General features: G+C 45.9%; 1 protein-coding gene across 2 annotated transcripts in view; it reads left to right on the top strand.

Annotated features, from left to right (window-relative positions):
- The window catches only part of LOC146869314 (solute carrier family 12 member 6-like), an 818,593-nt gene that overhangs the window by 478,108 nt on the left and 315,403 nt on the right, over positions 1-25,082 (top strand). The gene's annotated exons all lie outside the window — the stretch shown is intronic.

Genomic DNA, 25,082 nt, shown 5'->3' with positions numbered 1-25,082 from the left:
CAGAGCATTTTCAAGGATAAAGTGGTGTTTTTGAATTCAGCACTGTGTATGTACATGAGTGTTGGGATCAGTAAGGTAGGCATTGTGCTCATTTTAGAGGGCCAGGGAAGTCAACATTTGTCATTGAGATTGTACATCATCAAAATTTAGAGGCTAGTCTTGTTTCAGTATTTTCTACATCTGCTATATTCAAAATGTTTTGGTTAAAGACAAAAACTGATGTACTTAACAACACTTTGAGCATTTGTTGCTGTGAGACCATATTAATTTTAATAGAATTTTTTTGAAGGGAATATATTGAAATGGCTATTGACTATTTCCTCGTGTACCATGGAAAATAGTTTATTATTATACCCAAACAGCAAGCTATGCTATAAAAGTGAAGTCCGTGTTGCTGTATTGACCTACTAAAGGTGTGGCTAATATGCACCCGCCTTTGAATATTTTCAAGCCGAGGAAAAGGATGCACAAAAGTTTTAAGATTCTAAGTTGCGGCACATGAATCATCATGGTTTGTTATTCAGGGTACTCCCAAGACTTACAGAACATAGTGCACTTTGTTGACTGTTTTAGAAGTTGACATGGGTAACTTCTCTCAGCTAACTTGGCATAGATGAGGTTCTCTAAAGCAGCTCTCTTTCTTCTTGCAAATTTTTTTATAGGCTAAGCAATTGTCCCTTTAGCAATCTTCATGTTGTATGTTCAGATTTAGAAGATTGAATAATTGGTTATCAGACTTTGCAGTGAATGATAAATGTGGGATTTCTTGGTTGAACAAGTCATGGAACATGACTAATCTGTCCTAGGTTCCTTTCATATAAAAAATATTATCAATGTTGCTCTTTCATATGTTAATTTAAAATGTTACAAATCAGATAAGTCACTCTCTTCAAAGTCGGGCACATATGGTCGGATCCAGTTAAAAAGAAGCTTCCGTCGCATGACTTTTTATCTGCAAATAAAGAAGTTCTTGCACAGAAAAAGGTTTTTGGGAAACACAATATGGGCGTTGTCAGCACTGTAGTCAGTGGGCACACTATGCATTGCAGTTGGGATGTCAAGGCATTCATCAGTTACCCTGATTACTTCATCCTGCAATACATTTGCGTACAAGGACTCTGTCCGTGGTGACAAGTAGTTCATGATGATAGGGAAAGAGTAGCTTTTGACCAAATTAATATCGTCCATTCTGACACAGGTATTTGCTTTGATGTATGGTAAAATGACCTGATAAATCAATCCACATACTTGCAAAGAGGTTCCAAGATAACCGGAGACCTGCAACACTAAGGGCCCTATTACAAGGGCCACCGAACCCGTGGTGGCGTTCCAACCACTGCCACACTGTAGGACCACCCACAGTATTACGACTGCGGCGGTCGAACTGCCACAGGACTTCTGCACCCCCGACCGGGTATCAAGGATCCTGCGACAGTCGTGCGGCTGTCAGGAGCACTATTATGCTATTAGGAGATGTCTGTCCACCGCCCTTTTCAGGGCGGTGAGCCCCCCCATGAAAAGGGTGAGAGGAGGCAGCAAAGGGGGCCCTGCCGCTCCTGGGCCTGGGGGTGCATGCGGGGTTTTGCACCCCCAGTTCCTGCACGGTGTGGCATGTATGCCACATCATCCAAGAAGGTGCAGTTAGTGCTCTGAGAGCTTCGCTCTGCATGTCAGGCTCTTTAATGAGCAGACCGCCGCCTTAGACCGCCTACCAGACCAGGATTTAACTCCTGATCTGGTGGGCAACAGCACAGTGGCTTTGGTAGTCCTACAGTCGCCAAAGTCGTAATAAGGCCGTTTATTTCCCCAGATGGTTTGCAAGATATGTATGTACCTTAGGTAGCATATAAATTTGGGATGTCTAGGTTCGTGAGAAAGTGAAACTCCTTAATGCTTAACCAACGTTCTCTTACATCTCATTGGCATATATTTTATGTGGGGTAATTTGTAAGACAATAGACATATTTGTGATTGTTTATCGTCAAATGATTTCTTCTGATTATTTTTACGGTGCCCTGAATAACATTGTGTTCTCCTTGTCCGATTGTCTGTTTACTTTTTATAAATAAGTGGCTAATAATTTTTTTTATGGATGTTACCTTTTTCCGCCCAACGCACAGTGGTCCAGGCGCTTATCACCTCAAGGATGGACTATAGTAACATCCTGTACTTGGGTGCCTCTAAGAAAGTGTTACGTAAGCTGCAGTTAGTACAGAATGCCGCAGCATGGCTGCTTTGTAAGATCCTCAAAACTGCGTCTATTTCAGGCTCAATTCGAGAACTTCATTGGCTCAGGATCGAATGCCGCATTAAGTTTAAGGCTTTGAGTCTTATGTTTAAGATAAATTCTGGTAAGGCTCCTCCTTACTTGTTGACTCTTGTTCACCCTTATGTTCCTTCCCGCACACTTCGATCAGCTACTCAGGCGAAGTTTGTCATTCCTAGGATGAGACTAATGCGTATGGGCGATCGCTCCTTCTCCCACTTGGGTCCTTCTTTATGGAACTCCCTTCCGGCAGGTCTCCGTAGTGAATCTTCTTATGAGATCTTCCGGCGAGGTATAAAAACTTGGTTATTTAATATGTAGTTCTCTTCTTTTCGTTGTGCACTTTCAGGTGGCGCCGGGAAACCCTAGGGTAGCTGTGCGCCTTATAAAATTAAAATAACAATAAAAATTGGATATGATTTTCAATGCTCATAGTTTCTTCATGAGACAGAAATTTACATATTTTGTGTTTTGAAAAAAAAGTATCTCCGTTGTGGACTTCACTTCCGGTGCATCAGCTCACGCTTAGGAAGCCCATCGATTAGAAATAGTATGTAGAATGATTGTGTGTCATCAAGCATATTCCTGATGATGAATATTTATGGATGAATGAAGACTGAGGATCTGATTTAAATTTAGGTGAACGGGTTACTCCATTACATCGGTGACAGATATATCGTCCGCCGAAATATAAATCCCATAGAATATAATGGGAAATATATCTCAGTGGATGGGATATCGGTCAACGTTGTAACGGAGTGACTTGTCCGGCTAGATCTAAATCGGGCCCTGAGTTGAAATCCCCCACAATGCAGCATGGGCACACATGAGGAGATGGGAGGCTAACCTGGTCCACTAGACCTATAAGTATCAATTGTGACACTGACCAGCTCTTGCTGCTACTCAGTGTGAACATTGCTGCTGTGCCTCACATTTCATTGCAACTCAAGACAGTTTTCGGGTTCACTCCATTAACGATAATCATCAGCATCTGTTTTCTCTTCCAATCTGTTTTGAAAATGTAAATCCAGAAACACAGTCTGTAGTTTCAAAATCAAGTCACTTGGTCAAATCAATTTTTATGCTTCATTATTTGTCAAAATATGCCTCCTTGAAAACATGTTTTACAATCCAGTTAGATTGCTTCTTTGGGCAAAAACATTTTACTTTTTCATTCAGCAAAGCATTAGTCTAGTAGTATGCGGCACCAAACTGATTTCCAATTAAAGTTATTTAATCTCATCATTTATCAATAGCAATATCTCTAATTATTGCTACCATAGTATTCCGTGTTGAGGAAATGTGCCTCACAGTTCATTCTGATTACATCCTGATTCAATAAGTTTGTTTCCTCAAGACAAAAACATTTCATTTGTTAGTTCAATAAAACGCTAAACACAAACACAAAAAAGTCAGTTTAAATATCTCATGATTTGCATTATGAAAATCATTGAATTATTGCATCCCGTTTTTGTAGCTCATGTTTTTCTGGTACTTTATACCTCAAATAGTTATAATTTTCTCCATAATATTCTATTTCAAAATGTTGGTTTAGTCTTACTCGTATCACTGAATATTCTCTTTTCACTGTGGACGCGCTGCACCACCGCCTATTAATTAGAAATATGTTTGGCCAGGTTCACAGAAAGCGGAGCCATTGCTAGGCCCTGCCACCCCTCAATCCCTACGTAGATGTTTCAGGGTAACAGCATCCCTTCAGTGGGACTGCAGTAAAGACAGGGAAAGGGGGAGAAAGAAACAGGGGCGCATTGTTACCTTCGATTGATTCATCTCAGTTGCAATGCAGTAATGTGCTGTTCTCTGCAGCAGGGAGGCACCAGAATCACTCGCCCAGTTGTAATGAGTGAGCCACAACCGATCCTAAAATGCCATCGGGAGCAGAGCTGCACTGTGACAGCTATAATGATGTTTACTGGTCACACCTGCAGTATGAGCCCCTAACATGCCACTATAGCCACCAGGATCCACAGATGCCACAACGACATGCAGCACCAGACCTGAGGAGTGGAAATAGTGGATAGGATACCCAAAAATATGCACAAACAACAATGTTAGGAAGTAAAGAAGAACTGTAACCATGGGGGAAGAGAAAAGGGAGAAAACAAACGTGGCAAACATCCAGGTGCGAACTAATATGAAGCGCAGAGCCACTGCAACCGACAAAATGTTGCCTGGCATCTGCTTCATGTTGAGTTGGCTTTAAATGACCAACTCTGTCCTGGAAATGCTACAGTACAGAGGAAGTTAGTGAAAAACTGCCAATAACTATTGTGCACTTTGTGTAAAATTTGTGTACTTTTGCCTTCAGTCTCCTCTGCGCCATTATCCAAAGTTTCCAAGCACTTCCGGAAACCTGACAATATTTATGATTTGTATGAACTCTACAATAAAATAATGCTCCCTGTAAATTCACAATGAAGGGTTAGATTTAGATGCTGAACTGCAACCTGTTCACTCAAAAGTTACTCTAATTTGCGTATGAATAAGTAGCATTGAAAATGTCATCCATGCCAGTATTGGAGCAAGCACCTCAAATTGATTTCTAATTAAAAACTACAATCTTCATAATTTATCAAAAATCAAAGGTGCCCAATTACTTACATTAGTACATTCTTAACAGCATTCAACCCCATAGATAATAACATTGTTAATTATACCTGAAATATTGATCTAATTGCTTTTAATCAGTGCCTATTAATGTACCGCTTGAATGTACATTGGGAATGGTAATCCTATCTCCAGTAACCATGTAAAGTTACAACATAGATGGCCACTACATTTATATTGCCTTTTTAAAATAGCCTAAAAACTGCACCTTCATATAAACCCTGCATTGTATCATGAAAGACTTGTGTTGTATCTTTCCCTTTCCTCCCACCTTGGTACCTTCCGTCCACCCCCACCGCCCCTCTTACCTTGGTAGCTCCCGGAGCTCTCCTTAGAATGTTGACAACCTGCTCATGTCAGAGAGCGGATGGCTTGGAATAAAGTGACAGTTGTTCTTCACTGCTGGGTGTCATCTTTATTATTACACTGGCGACGAACCTGTGAGGGGGGCAGGACAAGCCGTAGTATTCACAAGAAGGTACTAATCAAACCCCCCCAGGCTTTTGCGGCATAGATTTGCAAATTTAGCGGCACAAAAACCGAAATTTAGCTGCATTATTGCAGAACTTTATTTTACTCGTAATCATTCCTTTTCAGCCTTAAATCAATGTAAACTGATTTAGGGTATTCCGCTGTGAAACTGGCATGTTTGAAGTGTCTGCGGCTCTACGAAAGCACAGCTCCAATCTGCACCTCGTGAGAGGGGGGCCCATTTCTCCCTGGGGTGTTCTAGTATCCATGTATGCACCCCTGCCAGTGTACCACTGCCTCCTGGATCTGTCCATTTTAAAAAACAGTAATTTCTAGCATCCTTTTCAACATTAAAAATATGTTGCTAATACAAATATGACCCATACAGGGAGTTCTGCTTTGCTGCTAGAGCGCTTTACTAGAATGTAATGCTGCAAATTAAGGGTGGCAATTTAAGTGACACTTTGTGAGTAGGCAAAGGCAAGGAAATTAATTTAAAAAACTATCCACTTTTCTGAAACCCAATGGTCTAAAAGGGGCCTTAAAATATCCCCAGCAGTTCTGAAGCGCTGCTGCTGGGTGCATAGCTGCCAAGGTTTCAGATTGCTTGTGTGTGACATTTTCATAAATTCATTGTAAATATGAGTGACATTCAACGACTATGAGTGACACTTTCTCCTGAACAAAATTAAACAATGAGGTCTAGGGAAACAGATAAATATCAGAAATTACCCCCATTTGAGCAATTAGAAACTCTAAGAATGTCTTAAAACTTCAGCAAAGTACCAGAAATGGAAGGACACTAGCCTAGTGCCTTTGTTACGTGATTCACGTACTTTTCAGCAGGCATAATTATCCTCTGCCCTATTTTATCTTGACAAAACGCTGATCTTGCAACAGCAGGAGCATTCTTCTGCAGTTAACTTGACATTTTTATTGTTGCATGAAAACTCCTAGACACAAAAGTAATTCAGCACTGTGCTGTATAAGTTCCACAAGCAAACGAAAGGATCTCTGTTAGAAAAACAATAACTCAGTTATCCTCATAAAATATGGTTTTGCGAATATGCATGCTAGATGTGATCACAATTACTACAGACCATAAAAGACCAACTGAGGCCAGCTCCAAAGTTTTCCTTTCTTGATGGCGCACCTACATTTTTAAGTTCCCCCTCAGTCTCCGCAATCCATCCTCACCCTGTCCCCATATTTCATTACCTTCCCTTCCTCAATTTTTTACCCTAAAGATTTGCACTTGTGTCTGAGTAACTATATTTGTGAGGAAACAGCTCCAAAAAACTTGAGTCTCCGCTACCCACGAAGAGTGTGTGATCTTCAACAAGTAACAATTGCTCCTACACACTCAATGGTTAATTTACAAATGTACCATTTAGCATTTCTCTGTATGGTTCTAACACCGCCCCTCAACCCCCCAAACTGAAGACTGTCCCGGCCGGTGAGAGGAGCTCATCATCGTGGCACCACTGTCTTGAGAGCCGTTCTGTTTGCCTTTTAAAGACACTCCGCACTTGCTCTCAGACTCACCATGACCAGACACAAACCCTGGTGTCCTCGCCCCCTCCCCCCCACACACTCAGCAGGGGTACAGCACATTTCCAGGTCAGGAAAGATGGACACATCTTGCCCTTGCTCCTATAATTTAAGCCTACGCTCAGTGCCAGCACCAATTCCTGGGAACCTGGGCCGCAGGAAATTGATAACATCCTGCTGCAGCCTGAGCCGACCGGCACTCTCTCTGAGTCTCTTGTGTCATGAGAGTAAAAGTCCTGTTCACATGGAACTGACTGGAGCGAGGTGCCAGTAGCCGAAGGTAAGGAGTGCATTTGCACATCAAAGCCACATAGGCTAAAGGCTTGTATCTTGGCCAGGAGGAAGCAGGTATTGGATGACTGGACGGGGGCACTTAGTGACGTGTGAGCTCACAGCCAATAAAAGGGCATTGTTTGTTTTGCTGACACTTTTTGTAAATATCGCAGCAATAATTGTAAATATTGCGGCCATCGCGCTAGTCAGCTGATTTCGTGATTTTTTTTGTGAATCGCGAAATGCTGGAGGGTCTGACTAATGCATATTTCTGGCGTAAAGCCCCTAAGGTCTGACCCCATTCTGGTCAGGTCCTCAACTCCACCTCGGACCACCTGAATTCTATCACATCAGTTATAAACAATAATAACATGAATGTCATCTGCCTTTATCATTTGTAGAACTACAAGAGTGTCAAGTCATTCCATAATGACCCAGACATAACACCTTATGAGACACCCAGTCTGGAACAAGTGTTCCCTTATCACTATTTCAGGCCATCAAGAGACATCCTTAGATAATTCATCAAAGAGGTGTAGTTCAAACTGACGTCTTCTCAGCTCCCATCTTCCTAAAGATATGTCTAGGACCCTTTCTTTGGTGCCCATAATCTATTTGCCACATTCCTGAAATTATGTTGAAGGTTTTCATCCCTGATGATGGTTAGTTTTTAAGGACCTTCATTCGACCACTTGAGTAGAGAGGTCCTTCGCCCCAGATTATCCTGCAAGATACCATCTGAAGATGATCTTGATTATTGCCTGCACTCAAGGAAGATGATGCATCTTGCCTTACACTGATACGAGCTGAGTACCCGAGGGAGGCTGCTGCCGTAGCACCTGTTTACCTTTCACAGGGAACCTTTACTTCACAGCTCTTACAATAAGGACTGCCTGAGCTGCCACATTCTTGATCCCATTTTTTCCAACGACCCAAAGATTCAGTTGAATACACCCATCCTTGTACCATGGGCAGATCAATATGTTACCCCTTTCACTCTCTAAAGACACTACCGGGAGTACCATCAAAGATCACCTCAAGACCGGTCAGAAGCTGGTCCAGGCGTACATCTGAAGCTTGGGCCAAGACCCTGGAGGCCTCCACTCCACACCTAACAGCAATCCAGATGAGGTTAATTCTAATTGGTCGCACACTGCTCCACCTACCAAGCGTGTTACCCCAATGAAAAATGGTCCCTGAGGTCAGCGTCGGCGAGTACGCCTATGCCCGTGTAATGCATGCAAGTATGAGTAGCGTTAGCCATCCCTGGACACGTACTTCGAGGTAGTTGCCTCTCGTCAGCAGGGAGTAGGAAAGTGTGTAGGGTTGCTGTGTAAGCTGCTAAAATTGTTATCAGGTCAAGTACCTCTCGTAGCGCGCAGGTGCGTAACCATGAGCCCGTCGGCTCCAACGGCTCAAGGGAGCCTGAAATAAAGTTAAGTCTAATTGGTCGCACACTGCTCCACCTACCAAGCGTGTTACCCCAATGAAAAATGGTCCCTAAGGTCAGCGTCGGCGAGTACGCCTATGCCCGTGTAATGCATGCAAGTATGAGTAGCGTTAGCCATCCCTGGACACGTGTTTCGAGGTAGTTGCCTCTCGTCAGGAGGGAGTAGGAAAGTGTGTAGGGTTGCTGTGTAAGCTGCTAAAATCGTTATCAGAGAGGCAACTACCTCGAAACACGTGTCCAGGGATGGCTAACGCTATTCACACTTGCACTCACGACACAAGCATAGGTGTATCCGCCGACGCTGACTACATGGACCACAGTTCTTTGGGGTAACACGCAGGTAGGTCAGCAGTGTGCGACCATTTGGATTTAGTTATTTAGTGGCTCTTTGAGCCGGGGAGTCGACGGGCTCAGGTTACGCACCTGCGTTGCTATGAGAGGTACCTTACCTGATAATGATTTTAGCAGCCTACACAGCAACCCTGCACTCTTTCCTACTCCCTGCTGACGAGAGGCAACTACCTCGAAACACGTGTCCAGGGATGGCTAACGCTATTCACACTTGCACTCACGACAAGAGCATAGGTGTATCCGCCGACACTGACTACAGGGACCACAGTTCTTTGGGGTAACACGCAGGTAGGTCAGCAGTGTGCGACCATTTGGATTTAGCAATCCAGATGAGGCCTATTTACAATGGGAACACTAGATTGATCAGTCGCTAGACAAATGTATTCGGAAAGCCAGGCCAAGGTCTCAACTAAACGGCAAAAGAGCCCCCTGGTTTAATAGTCACTCATCCTCCCTCAATTTTTTTTTTTAAAGAAAGTAGAAAGGAACTGGAGGAAATCTTACGACCTTGCCTTAAAAATTCAATATAAAACTATCATTAGACACTATCACAATGAAATTAAACAAGCCCAGGCTAAACACAATGAGGAGAAGACCAACAAGGCTGCCAATTCCCCCCAGAGAACTATTTAAGATAGTGAAATCCCTGACAAAGGTTGAGCAGGGCGACTCCGCTCAGCAAACCACTAAAAAAGGATGCAACAAGTTTGCAGCGATCTTAAAAAAAAAGAAAGTGGATGATATCTATGATGCACTTCGTTGTAATAACCCTGGTATAGTTCAGAATCTAGGAGCAGACGCCACAGTGATCCAGCTGCACCTGTTCTGAATCACATTCCAGTCCTGAATGAGGACAATACTCGGCTCCTTTTGGGCAAAATCAAATTAGGAACCCCCCTAGATCCGGCACCCCCCATATCTTACTCAAGGGTTGGGTATCCATTCTCCCCACCACAATAGAGCTTCTGAAAATCTCTCTAGATTCTGTGATTCTCCCAAAGAAGTGGAAGCATGCAGTAGTTAGGCCCTTGTTTTTTTTTCTTTATATTTCTTTTTATTAACAAGTTGAATCAACATCACAAGGCATATCACAGTACACTATTATTCCCCCCACAAATCAAATAAGTCCACATTTAAACGTACATGGATTGAAAGCTTGGTATCCCACATTCTGTCTACACTTGCTCATTATGAGCTGGGAGTATTGGCGGGGTACAGATGTTCCCTCTATATTCATTCCAGTCCTTCCAGATTCGAGTCCATTTTTTGGGCCATCCCCTGGCCACATATACAGTCTTTTCACGAAACATACACCAGTCCATATCCCTCTTCCAGGCGGATACTTTAGGTGCCTGCGCTGCCCCCCATTTCTGTGCAATATTACTTTTCGCTATCATCAACCCTAACGTGACCCAGGTGATACGTGTGCGGTTCAGGTCGGTGGGTTCCCACACATTCAGGAGGCACCTCTTGGCCTCCAAAGTGATGTTATGTGCGAGCACCTCGCTCATTACTTCATGTACCTTTCCCCAGTATCTCTGTATGTGTGTGCATTCCCATAATATATGGAGGAACGTTTCTTCAGTGCCACAGCCCCTTCTACATGTACTATCCTTTGCTCTCCCCATATGCACCAAACCCAGCCCAGTGATTTAGATACGGTGCAGAATCTTTAGCTGCACCAGCCTCAGTCTGGCTGCGATGGCTACTTCCCGAGGTGAGGTGACAGCTATTACCCAATCTTCGTCGTCGAGTATAATGCAGTCTCTTTCCCATTTTTCCCTTACCTTCAGGAGGGGTTCGCCAGAATGTTTCACTAACTTTTTGTAGGTAAGCGAGATGGCCTTCGTTGGTACATGTCTGTCTAAAATTCGGTCATCCAGGGGGGAGGATTCAGGAGGGGTTACTCCCTTCTGGAGACACGACTGCAATGCATGCAGAACCTGCATGTATCGAAAGTATTCCATGGGGGCCAGATCATACTCCTGTTGCAAGGCGGGCAACGACTTGACCTCACCCTTCACCCAGAGATCGCCGATCTTTGAGATACCTATAAGGTCCCACTTGTCGAACCCTCTAGAGGACCATAGATTCCCAAGCAGTTCAGAATCCCATAGTCGGGTGGCCAGAGTTACCTTGCGTTCCCATCCCATGCTTCTGTTAGCCATATTTGCACCGAGTGTTTGGTTGGCCCAGTCAGGTGGTGCCTCCCTGCGCTGTAGTAAAGCACCTGGTTGTAATTCCCTCCTGGTAGCAACCACCGATCCATCGCGTAGCCCGGATCATCTGCTTGCCTGTACGTGCCATGATTAATAGCTGCCAGGTGTGCTGCCCAATAATATTTTTTAAGGTCCGGGAGTCCAATAACACCGTCGTACCAGTTTAGATTCAATTTGGGTAGTGCTATGCGAGGTTTTCCATTCCAGAGCAAGCCCCGTAACAGGCTTTCAATTTCTTTGAAAAAACTCGAGGGGACTAGATCTAGAGAATTCTGCGAAACGTAGAGAAACCGTGGCAAGGACATCATTTTAAATAAGGACGCTCTGCCCAACCACGAGAGCGGAAGTGCCTTCCAGCGTTCCGAATCACTCTTAAGTCAACGTAGGGGTGTGAGTAGGCTATGAGCATATCTACTCACGGGGTCGGCCGTGATATAAATACCAAGATATTTGAAGCCCTGTGTGGTGACCTGTATCGGGCAGTTCCTGGGTAGGCCAGTGAGTGGTCCCCGAAGAACATATAGCATGGATTTAGCCCAGTTGATCGAATATCCTGAATACCTGCCAAAAAAGGCAAAGATGTCTAATACCGCTATAAGGGAGGCCTTTGGGGATCGTAGAAATAACAGTATGTCGTCTGCATAAAGCGATATGCGATCCTCCCACGTGTCCGCCCATCTTAGGCCTTTTATCACCGGATCTCTCCGCACCCAAGATGCCGAGGGCTCCAGGGCCAAAGCAAACAGAAGGGGGGAGAGAGGGCATCCCTGCCGGGTTCCTCTGCTAAGGTTGAAGACTTCAGACTTTTTATTATTTACAACTACTTGGGCTAGGGGTTTCGAGTAAAGGAGTTGCACCCACTGGATGAATCTGGGCCTAAACCCCATGTTTTCGAGGACCGCAAAGAGATATGGCCATTCAAGCATATTAAATGCCATGGTAGCGTCTAATGAAACCAGTATCGCCTCTTCCTGAATCGTGGTTGCCCTCCCCATTACCTCGTGTACTCTATGTAGATTCAAAGCGGTGTTCCGCTGGGGCATGAAGCCGGATTGGTCTGGATGTACCAGGTTATTAATTACCTTGACTAATCGAGTGGCTAGGAGTTTAGCCAGTATCTTAGGTTCAGCGTTTAGCAATGAAATAGGCCTATAGGAGGCACAGTCTGTGCGAGTCTTGCCTTCTTTGTGAATCATTACTAAGGTCGCCACCCTGTGGTCACGTGGCAATTCCCCTCGTTCTTTACTTTCTTCGAACATCTTGCACAAATGAGGGGCAAGAATGTCTAGTCGGAGTTTATACAGTTCAATCGGCAGGCCGTTGGGTCCCGACGCTTTCCCAGAGTTAAGGCCCCTGATCACCTGTGCAATCTCATCTGTTGTAAATGCTCCTTCCAGATAATCTAATTCTGGGGAGGTGAGCTTAGGCATTGTAATGTCATGCAGGAGATCGAGGGAGTCTTGCAGTGTGTAAGATTTTTGCGACGAGTATACCTGTTCGAAGTGGAGTGCGAATGCATTAGCAATGTCTTGGGGATCAGTGAATGTGCCTCCCGTCTTGTCTATTAGCTCCGGCACCAATCTACTAGCGAGTTGTCGTTTATCTAGCCATGCAATCAATTTCCCAGCTTTATCCCCTTGATCGTATATTCTACCCAGCGTCTCTCTGCCCAATTCCTTGGCCTTGTTCGTCACTAAGGCTTTGTAAGTGTCCCTCTTCAACTGCAGAACATGTAGGGTATCTGGGTTAGGTTCCTCTGCTATTTCCTCCTCCAAACGGAGGATTTCTTCCTCCAATGCCTCCTCCTCCCTGACCTTTCCTTTCCGCACCCCCGCTATGTGGAAGAGTGCTTGGTCCCGAACCACTGTTTTAAACGCTTCCCACAGTGTCTGGTGGGAGCTTACAGATCCCTCATTTTCTTGAAAATATTGTTTTATGGAGGTTTTCAGCGCATCGCGAACCACCGGGTTTCGGAGTTGCCAGGGATTTATGGGCGCTACTCTACCCACTCTATGGTGACCTACCACTAGCTGGGCCCACAGTGGAGAATGATCCGAAATACCCCTTGCCATGTGTCTGATTTCTCGTATGTGTGCCAGTTGGTCCGGGGGACTAGTAAGTAGTCTATTCTGGAGTGGCTGTTATGAGCGCCCGAGCGATACGTGTATTGTATAGTGTAGGGGTGGTACGACCGCCATGTGTCCTGCAACCCCAGAGACGCCAGAAAGTCCAGGAGCCAGCTGTTAGAGGGGCAGAGTTCTCTCTGAGGATTTCTTTCTTGGTTACCGCTGACCACTGCATTTAGGTCCCCTCCCACTACCAGGAGCCCATCTGGTACCGTCAGCAGAATAGAGCCCAGGTCTTTAAATGCGAGTCCCTAAAGACCAGGCGGTACATATACCAACATGAGGGTCAACACTTTTCCCTCCCATTGTCCCGTAATGCCTATGTATCTCCCCCCTGTGTCTACCCAGGTGGATTTCACCATCATTGGAAAGGAGTTCCTCAACAGTATCCCCGTGCCTCTCGACCCCGAATGTGCCACGAGAGTGTATCCCCAGTGGTTGAGGGCTTTACAAGTGTTTCCCACCAGATGTGTTTCTTACAACAATACTACATCAGGGGCATGTCTCCTAATACACTGCATCACCACTGTTCTCTTCACTTTGTCTCCCAAACCATTCACATTCCAGCTCATCAGTTTAAATCCTTTGTCCCAATGGGTATTCATAGACAGTTACGTGTTACCAATCTGCCTTCGCTGCAGGTCTACGATGCCTCGTTGATTCAAGAAAAACATATAACTATTCCTTAACCCCTCCCAACACCCCCCCTCCCTGCTCCCCTGCACTCTGGGCTCAGAACTGCCCATAACTATCTCAATGCAGAGTGCCTGTCGCCCAGAAGTCAAACTAAATGAAGAAAATTGGGGGGAAACGTCCCTCTACCCTCTCCCACCCCTACCGAAACACATTGTAAATGATTGCCCCTAGATCAGCCAGCTTCATACACATAGTCTGTTACACACGCCCTCTGCATGTGAGTGGTGGACGTCTATACAGAACAGGGACCCAGTCAGTGATTGAGGGTGCTGATCTAACGTCTTAGGTCCCCTCATACATCCTAGTCTCTCTGGGTGCTGTGATCCTATGAGCCTCTCCAGCCGTCCAGCCACTCGGCCGCTTCCTCCGGTGCCTGAAAGAATCTGGTTTTTCCCCCGGCCTCCACCCGCAGTCGAGCCAGGAACAGCATTGCGTATTTAAGACCTCTGTTTCTCAAACTCCTCTTGACTCCCAGGAACGACCTGCAATGTCTCTGTACCGCCTGAGTGAAGTCCGGAAAAAAGGTTACCTCCGAGTTCTCCAAACGAACGGACGGAGCTACTCTGGCTGTCTGTAGGATTGTAGTAAAGATCGTTATCTATATATGTACAATGCTAAGTTAGCACAACCGCGTTAGATGTTAGAAAGCCATCTTGCCGCTTTTGCTGCTTTTGCACACGACACTGTAGTCACATATTATTAAATTGAGAAATGCTTGCTCGACTTTGCTTCACATGAGAACAGTCTGTTGTTCACATCCCAAACAGTGAGCAGCGACCTTGGTCTGTACATAGTGTAAAACAGTCTGGGTCGCTAGACGGTGCATGTTGTTGAGTTCAGGTTGATCGGCCCACTATTTAGCCATAACACGCACGCAGCTGCAAATACCTGAAAGTCGGGTGCTTTTAATATTGCACTGTTACATGTTTTCATTGCATTCGGAAGAAGAGCTTTCCCAGGAGCAGAGCCTAGCTGATCCTGTGATGTGATCTCACTGAGCTGATCTTTACGGTATGGGGTTCCCCAGTCAAGCCTAGAGACCTTTTACTAGTCTAATAATAATAATATTAGTTTGCTAGGGAAAGGAAGGTGGATGAGATCCACTGTCATTTTAGTATGATTACTCCTTTCATTTTCTATGGTATTGTAACTATGCTGATGGTTTTGATTTTAATTGTTTGTCTGCTAATGTTAGCCAAAGTACTGCATCTTAGGACACGAGGTTTATAAAATAAACTCTTTAAACTTTACAGTGTCTCTGTTTATTCTGTTGTGGACTGATATGAGAATAATTACGAACAGGTATGTCTGATTCCCACCATTCCTGAGAAATACACTAAGTCACTTGTTCTGGGTTGTCTCTACATTGGGACCGCTGAGCTAAACCTCGGATAACGAATGGGACACTGATGCTGGTCGGATAAGGGGTTCTGGGTTCTGAGGTGAGTTTTTGGTACACCACAATTCACTGAGGTCCTGGTTTCCTGCGCATAGTTCTGTGCATAAGCAGAATCCCTGCAACATGGCGCACCTAACGTTTGGTCTATTGATGTGAAACGCCTTAGTAGTGCTTTTATTAGTCCACAACACCCTCACTCTAGTTTCCGGTTGACGGGAGTGACGGTTTGACCTACCTGTGTTTCGACTAATAGGTTCCTTCAAGCTTGATCATTAAAAAGGTTATTTTTACTGAACCCCAGTGCTACTGTTGATATCGTTGATACTCTTTATGTTATGTTATGTTATTTATATTTGTAAAGCGCACAGATGCCGCAGCCAAGTGGCGTCCCGGCGCTATAAAGGATCAGGTGACATAACACAAGACGCGTGGTAACCAGCCGCAAAAACCATCAAGCCAGAGGAAACAAAAATGTTTTCACAGCCTTTCTGAACGGCAGCAAATCAGAAATAGAACGAATACTGACAGGCAGTGTGTTCCAAAGGCTTGCTGCCAAAACACCAAATGAGCGGCCGCCCAACCTGGCTTTTTTGAAACGAGGGACATTAGCCAGAAATTGACCCGTTGATCGTAATGCTCTTGCAGGGGTATAGTAGGAGATGGTCTGAGCTAAAATGGGAGGAGAGGCAAACTTTAGGATTTTAAAAACCAGGCACAAGGCTTTGAACTTTATCCTCTGCCCGACAGGTAACCAATGAAGGTCCAGAATGGAACGCCTAGCTGAGCAGAATTTTGGCAAACCGACCAACATTCTGGCAGCCGCATTTTGCACACGCTGAAGGCGTGTAAGCTCTGCTTGTTTGGTGCCCAATAGAAGTGCACTGGCGTAATCCAATCTGGAAAGAATCATAGCTTGGACTATGAGTTGCCTAGTGGAGGCATCGAAAAAGTTAAAGATGGGCCTAAGACTTTGAAGGGCACCAAAGCAGGCACCAGCCACCTTTTTTGTATGAGGGGTAAATGATAGATTGGCATCAAGCCAGACCCCGAGGTTCTTTACCTGTGTCACCGGGATAGGGGCTTAGCCAAGCTCTGATGGCCACCAGTCGCCTCCCCAAAGATGAGCCTCTTTGCCCAAGACTAAGACTTCAGTCTTAGTGGCATTGAGTTGGAGGCGGTTATCCGTCATCGAGCTTGCCACCTCCTTGAGGGCCCTCTGAAAATTGGAAGCATCCAACACAGTGTTCCTGTTTAGAGCAACCGCTAGCTGGGTGTCATCAGCGTAGGACACCATAGTTAGGCCCCATTTATTGGCGACCACAGTCAGCGGTTGCACATACAAATTAAACAGGATCGGACTAAGTGCCGAACCCTGCGGGACTCCTTGGGAGTGTGTCCTAATGGCGGGTGACATAGTCGCACATAGTCGTGCACCTCTGCGCCGTCATTTGATGACGTATGGGGTGCCAGATGATGGGATGGCTGTAATTTTTGTGGTGAGCGCTGATGCGTCATACCCGTATGAGTTGTTTTACTCATGGGTGACTTTTCCAGCAGTAGATGACGATGATACGTTTCATACTTATACTGCCACACAGCTGCCTGCGGTCTATACCCCATATAGGACACAAGAAATTCCAATCCCTGCCTGGCAGCATACTATTTGGTTTAATGGCGCCATTCCCCATGCGGTTGCACCGGCGAGAATGGGCCCGTTGTCTATTGCAGGGGCCACATGGCTGGTGCTGGCCGGCTTTACGCCTCATCCTCTCTATCTCACGGTGGCTGAGTTGCGGGTACTACACACAGCCCTGATTACAGTTCATAGGGCTTTAGTGCAGTACGTGTCACGCAACGTACAGATGGGGGCACCTGCTATTGCGGGACAACCAACAGACCACCACGCGGTGGTTATTAGTCCTGTTATGGTTAATTCGGTGGTAGGCAAGCCCCCAAAATAAGGATAAATTTCCTTATTGGCTTGCTGAGAAATTTGACCAACTGGAGGCGGTTTTACCGCATACCACTCCTGTGGAGAAACACAGGATCCTCACCATTACTTTGCCGAAAGACCTGGTCCCTGATATGGCCGATTGTGACAACTGGGGCAAGGTCTTTGCCGCGACCTATTCGAAATGCTATGGCACTCCGTCTATGTCTGTGCTTCCGTCCGTCATCAAAAAGGTTCAAGAGAATCACGGGGCGGAGGCTGCTATTGAATTGGGAATGAGGCTTGTCGACAGCTCCGATGTGGTATGCTCCATGGTAATGGGCAACCTCAAAGGAGATGCCATGCAGTTCCAAGTTGCAAATATGATGGACCGCGTGGATGACGCCGACAAGCCCAAGGAGTTCGCTAAAATAATTGCGAAGGCATACAGGACCGTGGGTCGTAGTACCTTGGGTGTAAAACCGACAGTGATCATTCCTGATATAGTACAGCAAACTAAGGTGAGCTCGTCTACTAAAGACGAACGCCCCAACTTTCCTAAGCAAAGTTGGAGAGCAAAGAAACAGGGGAAGCAGCAACAGAAACAGGGGTCTCGTCCTGCCTCACCTGTGCGATCGATCTCGTATTAAGTCACCTGATAGATTTCAGGTTTCTGAACAACGCTCTCCTCGTTCTTCACAGGAAACATCGGCTTCACAATCCGGTGGCGGAGACGGTGGGAAAGGAAGGGGTGCCCAAGGTCGTGAGCAACCTCGCCAGTCTGACGGCAAAGGCAAGCAGGACGAGTCTGCGCGTCAACGACCCTCGTTTCAGAAGAAGAAAGTTGCTGCGCTGACAGCGAGGTATGCCTCAGATGGTACGGACGCAGCTTCAGAACCTGACATGGGCACTAACGCTGCTCGACAGCGCGGCGGAAGTTACAATAGAGCGACGAGCACTGCGTCCATATCTGGTGGCGACAGCAACTGATACATTCGTGAATATTGAAACTGCTGATACTCAAATGGCTCCCCCTCATAGACTGTATAATATAGTCCTTCTAATTGAAGGTGACATACAACGTACAATTCAAGGGTTTTTGGGGATAATCTGACCACTTCCTATGATATTCTGTTGGCGGAGGCAGATTGGCCCCCAGCTTTCATTTTAGATACTCCTAGAGGGGAGGAGGTAATCCTCCCGTCCTTTGCGCACACAGTGCCGAAGGTCCAAGCTAAAAAGTACGCTGAGGAATGGGCTCAGGTGCTCCCACCTGCGTTATATCGAAATCAGGTTGGTTGGGATAAATTGTCTCCCGGCCATGAGATTCCATTGCGGACTACGCCCCAACCACAACCCCAATACCCCAAGCGTCGCGAAGCAAGACCTCACGTCGCGTACATCCTTGAATAATTGGAATATCAAGGAGTAATTGAAACATGTGTGTCACCAATGAATAATCCTTTATTCACTGTGATGAAGCCTGACGGGTCATACCGCCTAGTTCTGGATTACCGGCATTTAAACTCTCATTGCCGGACATGCGCAGTACAAAATACCCACAGTTCGGCTCTCGTCGATAGTCTCGTGAGAAAAAGATTTAAAACCACACTTGACATTTCCAATGGCTTTTATAGCCATAACCTGTCCTCTCTTAGTAGTGAGTGGACGGCTTTCACCTCGGGTGGCAAACAAAAACAATTCAAAAGATTACCGATGGGCTATAAAAACAGCCCTGGTGTCTTCGCCGCTTGCGCGGTCTCTCTGTTGGAGCGCATAGACCCAGATGCGTACTCATATGTGGATGATATTTATCTCACAGATGACTAGTTGGAACCGCATCTCCGTCGCGTCGATCGCATTATTGTTTTGTTTGCAGACTTCGGTTACAAATTCAACTTTGCGAAGTCACACATTGCGGAATATACAGTGTTGTTCTTGGGGTACGAACTCAAGAATGAAGGTCGAGGATTGGCTCCGCACTTCCTGGAGAAATGCGCATGCCTCCGTGCTCCCACGACACTGAAGAAATGACAATCTCTGCTGGGCTTTCTGAATTTCGGTCGAACCTACATTCCAGATTATGCCCAGCGTATCAAGCCGCTTTATGCCTTGGTACAACCTACTTTTTCCAAATCTTGTTGGCTGCCAGAGCATTCAGCTATATTGCAGTCATTGCAAGCTGATCTTCTTGCTTCTCAATACCTAATGACGTGTGATAACCACACTAACCTGGCCATAAGATTTGTGCCGGGGCAGTGGGTTTCACATACTTAACGTTCAATGAGGGCGACACCGTCCCCATTGCCTACAAATCTCACTTGTACACCTCGGCTGAACTGCGATTTTCCGCTGTCGAGAAAGTTCTGACGGCAGTGCAGAAGGCGATTCTAAAAGAACGAGCACTATCGCAAGGAAAACGCATGTTGGTGATAACACTATATCCTGCCCTTGAGGCGGTGACGAAAGCTAGTGTACCAAATTCTAAGGCTTTGCATCCAAGGTGGATACAATGGGCTACTTCCTTGACATCGCCCAACGTCACATATATCTTTGACGCAGCTCTGCAGACTCAGGAGTTCTTACAGTATGAATTCGTTCACCCAGCTCCTCTGTCTTTGCGTCCGCTCGAGGATTACCATTGTGTCATTTACACTGACGGTTATGCGCAACCGGCAACTGGATCAAAGCACGCCTATTCAGCGGCCTGCGCAATTGTAGTCGGTACTTTCGTAAATGGTGATTTCCAATCCGATGTCGTTGGTGTCCATGCTGTCCGCAACAGCCTGGCTGATGAGGCAGCAAAAACAGCAGTGGCAACATACTTAGTAGCAGCGGTTACAAGATCCTAAAGTAAGATCGATGATGACATCTTGGCAGCTATTGCTGCTACAGAGCAGGGAACGAAATTTCCGAGAGGTTTCCCTTCTCGTTACCATTATCGCTTAAGTCCTGATAACGTCCCATTAGTGAGGATTAATGACGTTGGTGACTGATTGATTCCCAACGCGGACTGCAGACCATCTTTGATATTAGCGGCTCACGAGGGCATGGCATCTGCGCATGCCGGAGTTGCAGCTACTGTATCTCTGCTACAACAACGTTACTGGTGGTGCGGTTTGTATAAACAAGCCCGGGCTTATGTTCTTAATTGTGACATTTACCAGCAGATTAAACCTTCAACTGCGGCGCGCCCACCACAAACTCAGTTGTACATATCTAATAAACCAATGGGTTGTGTTTATTTAGATCATTGCGGTCCATTTACCTCTGATACTGCATACAAATACATCTTGGTTGCAGTGGATTCGTGCACACGTTTTCTGAGGGTCTGGCCACAAAGGAGTGCTGATTCCCGTACTGTCATAAAGGATTCCACGACTCCAACTGTGGGCGTTGCGCAGATGCTTTGGACTCTGAACAAGACCGGGGGCCCCTCCAGCCCCCCCCCCCCTCCCGGCCGCTATCTCCCACGCGCGGCGTACGGGCTCGCTATGCCCCGCCGGGCGGCTGCTGATCTCACCGCACTGGCGCAAGATGATCTCTCCCCTCACCCCCCCCCCCCCCCTTGGCCCTGTTTGCGTTAATAACCCTCATCCCTATTGTCTCTATTGCCGTATAAGTGTCGGGAGCGGTTCACTTATCGGCTGTGTTTCCCGACTAGGTTCCTGATTTGTCACAGATAACACACGGTAACTGCGCTGTCTAGCGTCCCCGGAGCACTGCCCTACTTTGCGTGCCCTGCTTTCTGATGGTGGAGCGGCGATGACCTATCTGTCCTGCCAGGGATGGGAGCGTCCGAAGCTTGCGGCAACCTCTTGTCGAGAACGCGTGGGGCTGAGAGCTGGGCATGCCCCGATGACCAACAGCTTGCGAGATACAGCGCTCGGGGACTGGGCGCGCACCACACAGCACACACATGGGCCCGAATACGGCAGCACAGACTAGAATTGCTTGATTTAAATGCACGGCCCTTCCTTTATGTCGTAGTGAGCTAAGCTGAAGCAGCAACACCGCGCCCGGCCCGCGCTGCGGACATGATGCAGATGTTGAACCGACTAGGGACCCCTATGCCTGAGGTTTATAATGAAGCTCTGCGCGACTTTCACTGGGGTCTGGGCGGTGGCTGCGGCGCGGGCTGGGACGCAACGCCATCCTTGCTGACACCACTGCGACTCAGGTACACCATGCACATGCGCACAACAAAATAGACCTATCACTTGCTTAGGTGCGCGTCCAAGGGCTACAACAATGCCGCCAAGTACAACGCCGCCGGACCCCAGGGTTGTCGGCTAAATGGCTGTGTTATATTGTTAAACAAGCGCTCACCTATTGCATAACTGATTTGCTCCCATGGATGGCGCATGTACACTATGTAAAGATACCACTGTGAACAATAAAGGTTTTCCAAAAAACAAAATAAAAAAAAAATAAAGGATTTGCGTGTCTTTGTTGGAAGTTTTGCATGTGGTACCTTTCATTCTGATCAGGGCCCTGCGTTCGCCTCTAAGGCGTACAAAGAAGCCATGAGAAATTTGGGGGTCCAAGTCAAATTTTCGTCTCCATACCGACCTGAGGGTAATAGTGTAGTGGAGCGACTGAACCGTGACTTAAAGCAATCTTTGACAGCCAGGGTTTTGGGTACTGGCCGGAACTGGCTAGCCCACTTATATGACGTACAACGTGCACTTAATAATCTCCCTAGAAGGTCTCTGGGTGGGCGGACCCCATACATGATGCTCTTTGGCATACGAATGTTTGTCCCGGACCTTGATGGTCTAGACATGGCGGCGTCAGCCGCACCCTTTGACGTAGATGATCACTGGGCTGTATTGCAGAATCTTCAAGAAGCCAGAGACAGTCTAGCGAAGGAACACGTACCCTCCTCATCTGATGCTGCGCTTCAGGTTCCGGTAGTCGGCTGGCTACCTCGAGTTGGTGATCTGGTCCGTGAGAAGGTGGAGAACAAGAAGTAGTTTGGCCCCTCTTATCGTGCACCAGTTCCAGTGCTTGGAGTACAGGGTACACGAACAGTCATTTTACCTCCACTTCCTGGTCGCAAAGATAACAGGTACATCTCTATTGACAATGTCAAGCTACAGCGAGTGGCCGATTCTTCTTAGTATGACACCGGCAGTTTCTTGCCCTTCGATGCTAAGAAATTCTGTTGTGGCCCGAGCTTCTAACACCGTGCCTGATGTTGCCGTCGAGATGCATACAGTTACTGGTCCCTTATTGCCACCGACACCTGGTGGTCTTCCTGAAGATGTTGAGTATGCTTATCCTGCGGATGTTACATTGCCTGTTTTACAATCCACCACAGTTGCGCACTCACGAGACTCTTTTGACTCTAATTCAATGACTTCCATTGCCCCGTCCAAAGTTTCGATTTTTGTGGCCTGGTTCAAAAGACATTTTTTAATTCCCCCTTGGAATTACATTTGGCTGGTGCTCATATGCATTTTTTTGTTTATGTCCATTGGCTTTATGGTAGTGTTTTTCAGACTTATCAATGGACACTACCTGAAAGAAAGATCTACAATTCGACTGATTGATGGAACTTTGGCCCCCCACTCCTCATCACATATTATGAAAAGGGACCAGACTTTTGTGAACATTACTGCCTGGCCTGTACGTGATTGGATCGCTTGGGATGCTGTAAAATTTCAAATTCATGGCCCCACTGAAGTAATTAATGTGCCAAATGTATTTCGTGTTTCTATGAGTGATGTAGTTAAGCAGAACATCCACTCGGATGACTGGGATGTTCAAGCCATAGAAGCACTGTTTTCTGATTTGAAATATTATGCTGCATTTGATGCTGAGGATTTGTATTTAGATACTGCTAATTATGATGAGCAATTCTGCAATCAACATTATGGCACGCATTTCCTACACGAAGCAAATACGTTTAGAAATTTTGTAAATTATACACAATGGGAACACTGTTCCGCCCCTAGGCTGGGCAGCTCTGCCACGTTAGTGGACAAATTCACCTATTTTTCTGATTTTAGTGTGTCAAATCCGGCATCCTTTTATTTTAAGGTTGCGCCTGAGTCTGCTTCTAAGGTTAGACTGACACATACCAAATTGTTGTATTCCAAGTCCTTTATGGACGAGTTGGCAATTGGAGGATATGATCTGTGGAAAGCTACTGTCGATCTTAAATCGGTTTGGGGTTCTAAACCGTGGCAGGTACAGGGAACAGAAGCTTTGCATCGTGCCTGTCTTATGCCGAATCACATGTTATTTTTAAATTCGTCTATTTTTCAGACCACCTGTTTTGGATTGGCTACTTCTAAAAAATTAAATTCACCCTCCATTCCGGGTCTGGGTGCTTATCCCAATTGGGGTAATCATACGGATCTGTCCATTGCTACGTTGCACACATACGTTTCCAACACATCCTTCAATATTTCTGAATTGAATCCAGAAGGGTGGTTGGTATGGCAGACGAGTTCAGATTCCTGTCAACATAGGTTTCTTGGTTTAGCGCAGGGGTATACACAAGTGCGTGTAGACCCCCGTTTTGAATCTTCTCACACTGTAACTACTTACTCAGTAGGGAAGTTATGCCAATCTTGGCTGCAACATTCCACCTTAGCATCAGTTAAACTTAATTTAGCACGATTTAACGACAAAATAGATTTGAATGATTTTGTTAAGGGTCCTGCAGTTGGCAGGTCCAAGAGATGGGTGTATGCTATTTACAACAAGGTTTGGACGTTATCACAAATTGAGGCTGCATCCAGATTACGTGCGATTGATCAAGCCAATATGGAAAAGGTATTGGCTGTAATAGATAATAGCATTAACACCCTGTTTTCCAGAATTTATACTTTAGACAATATAGTTTCATCTGTGGTAGACATTGTGCAGGATGACTTGTCTGTATTGTATCATGGTCAAAATCAATTGCGTTCTATTATGCAGTTTGCATGGACGTTGCAAACGTTAAAGGCAGGGAAAGTCCCTTGGGATTATATGAATACTTCATCTTTATTCCTTCCTTTTAATTTAACTGCTAAACAACAGTTCATGTCCATGACAGATGCTACATACTCATTGCTACACATTGAAAAGTTAGAACCTTTGCCTTTCTCTGTTGCTGAATTGAATTCCGCTGTGTGGCTTATACATGGGTTGATCACATTACCGTTCCCTCTGTTTAAGTTCAGTTTGTGCATGAAACATTATGCCCTTGGCAGATATGAACAACTTGGAACTGCCTTCCTGCACGAGGTTTGGGCACTCCCATTCACGTATAGATGTGTGAGAGACAGAAAAGAGGTATACTTAAAAGGTGAAGAGTGCACTTCCACTCCAGATCACTCTGTTGTGTGTAGGCACATTCAATTGCATGGTGCATGTAATGTGCACACCCCTAATTTAGCTTGCGTCCTGAAAGGGATCCCTGTGCCAGTTATAACACCGTCTTTTACGCTGCTTGCCAACGGTAGTTATTTGCTATTAAATAATGAAGCTTGCTGTGGGATGTTAGTGGGAATCCCCTACATAGTGACTGTATCACAGAGAGTGGTTTGCTGTAATAACGTCCTTTTCCCGCCCCCGCATGGACGGCTCGATGTATCCATCTGGCCTTCCATTCCAACCTTGAAAGCAGAGTTCAATAATATGAGCAGAATAAGGGCTCTATTGTCTCAAAAAGAAGTCGCGTTGACTTCTTCCCGGGAAACATTTGTCCTTCACGTAGCGAACACG

This window comes from Triturus cristatus, chromosome 1_1, assembly GCF_964204655.1.
Source record: "Triturus cristatus chromosome 1_1, aTriCri1.1, whole genome shotgun sequence".
Classification (NCBI taxonomy): domain Eukaryota; kingdom Metazoa; phylum Chordata; class Amphibia; order Caudata; family Salamandridae; genus Triturus; species Triturus cristatus.
Note: the sequence above shows the minus strand (reverse complement) of the source record. Positions and strands in the feature narration are given on the sequence as shown.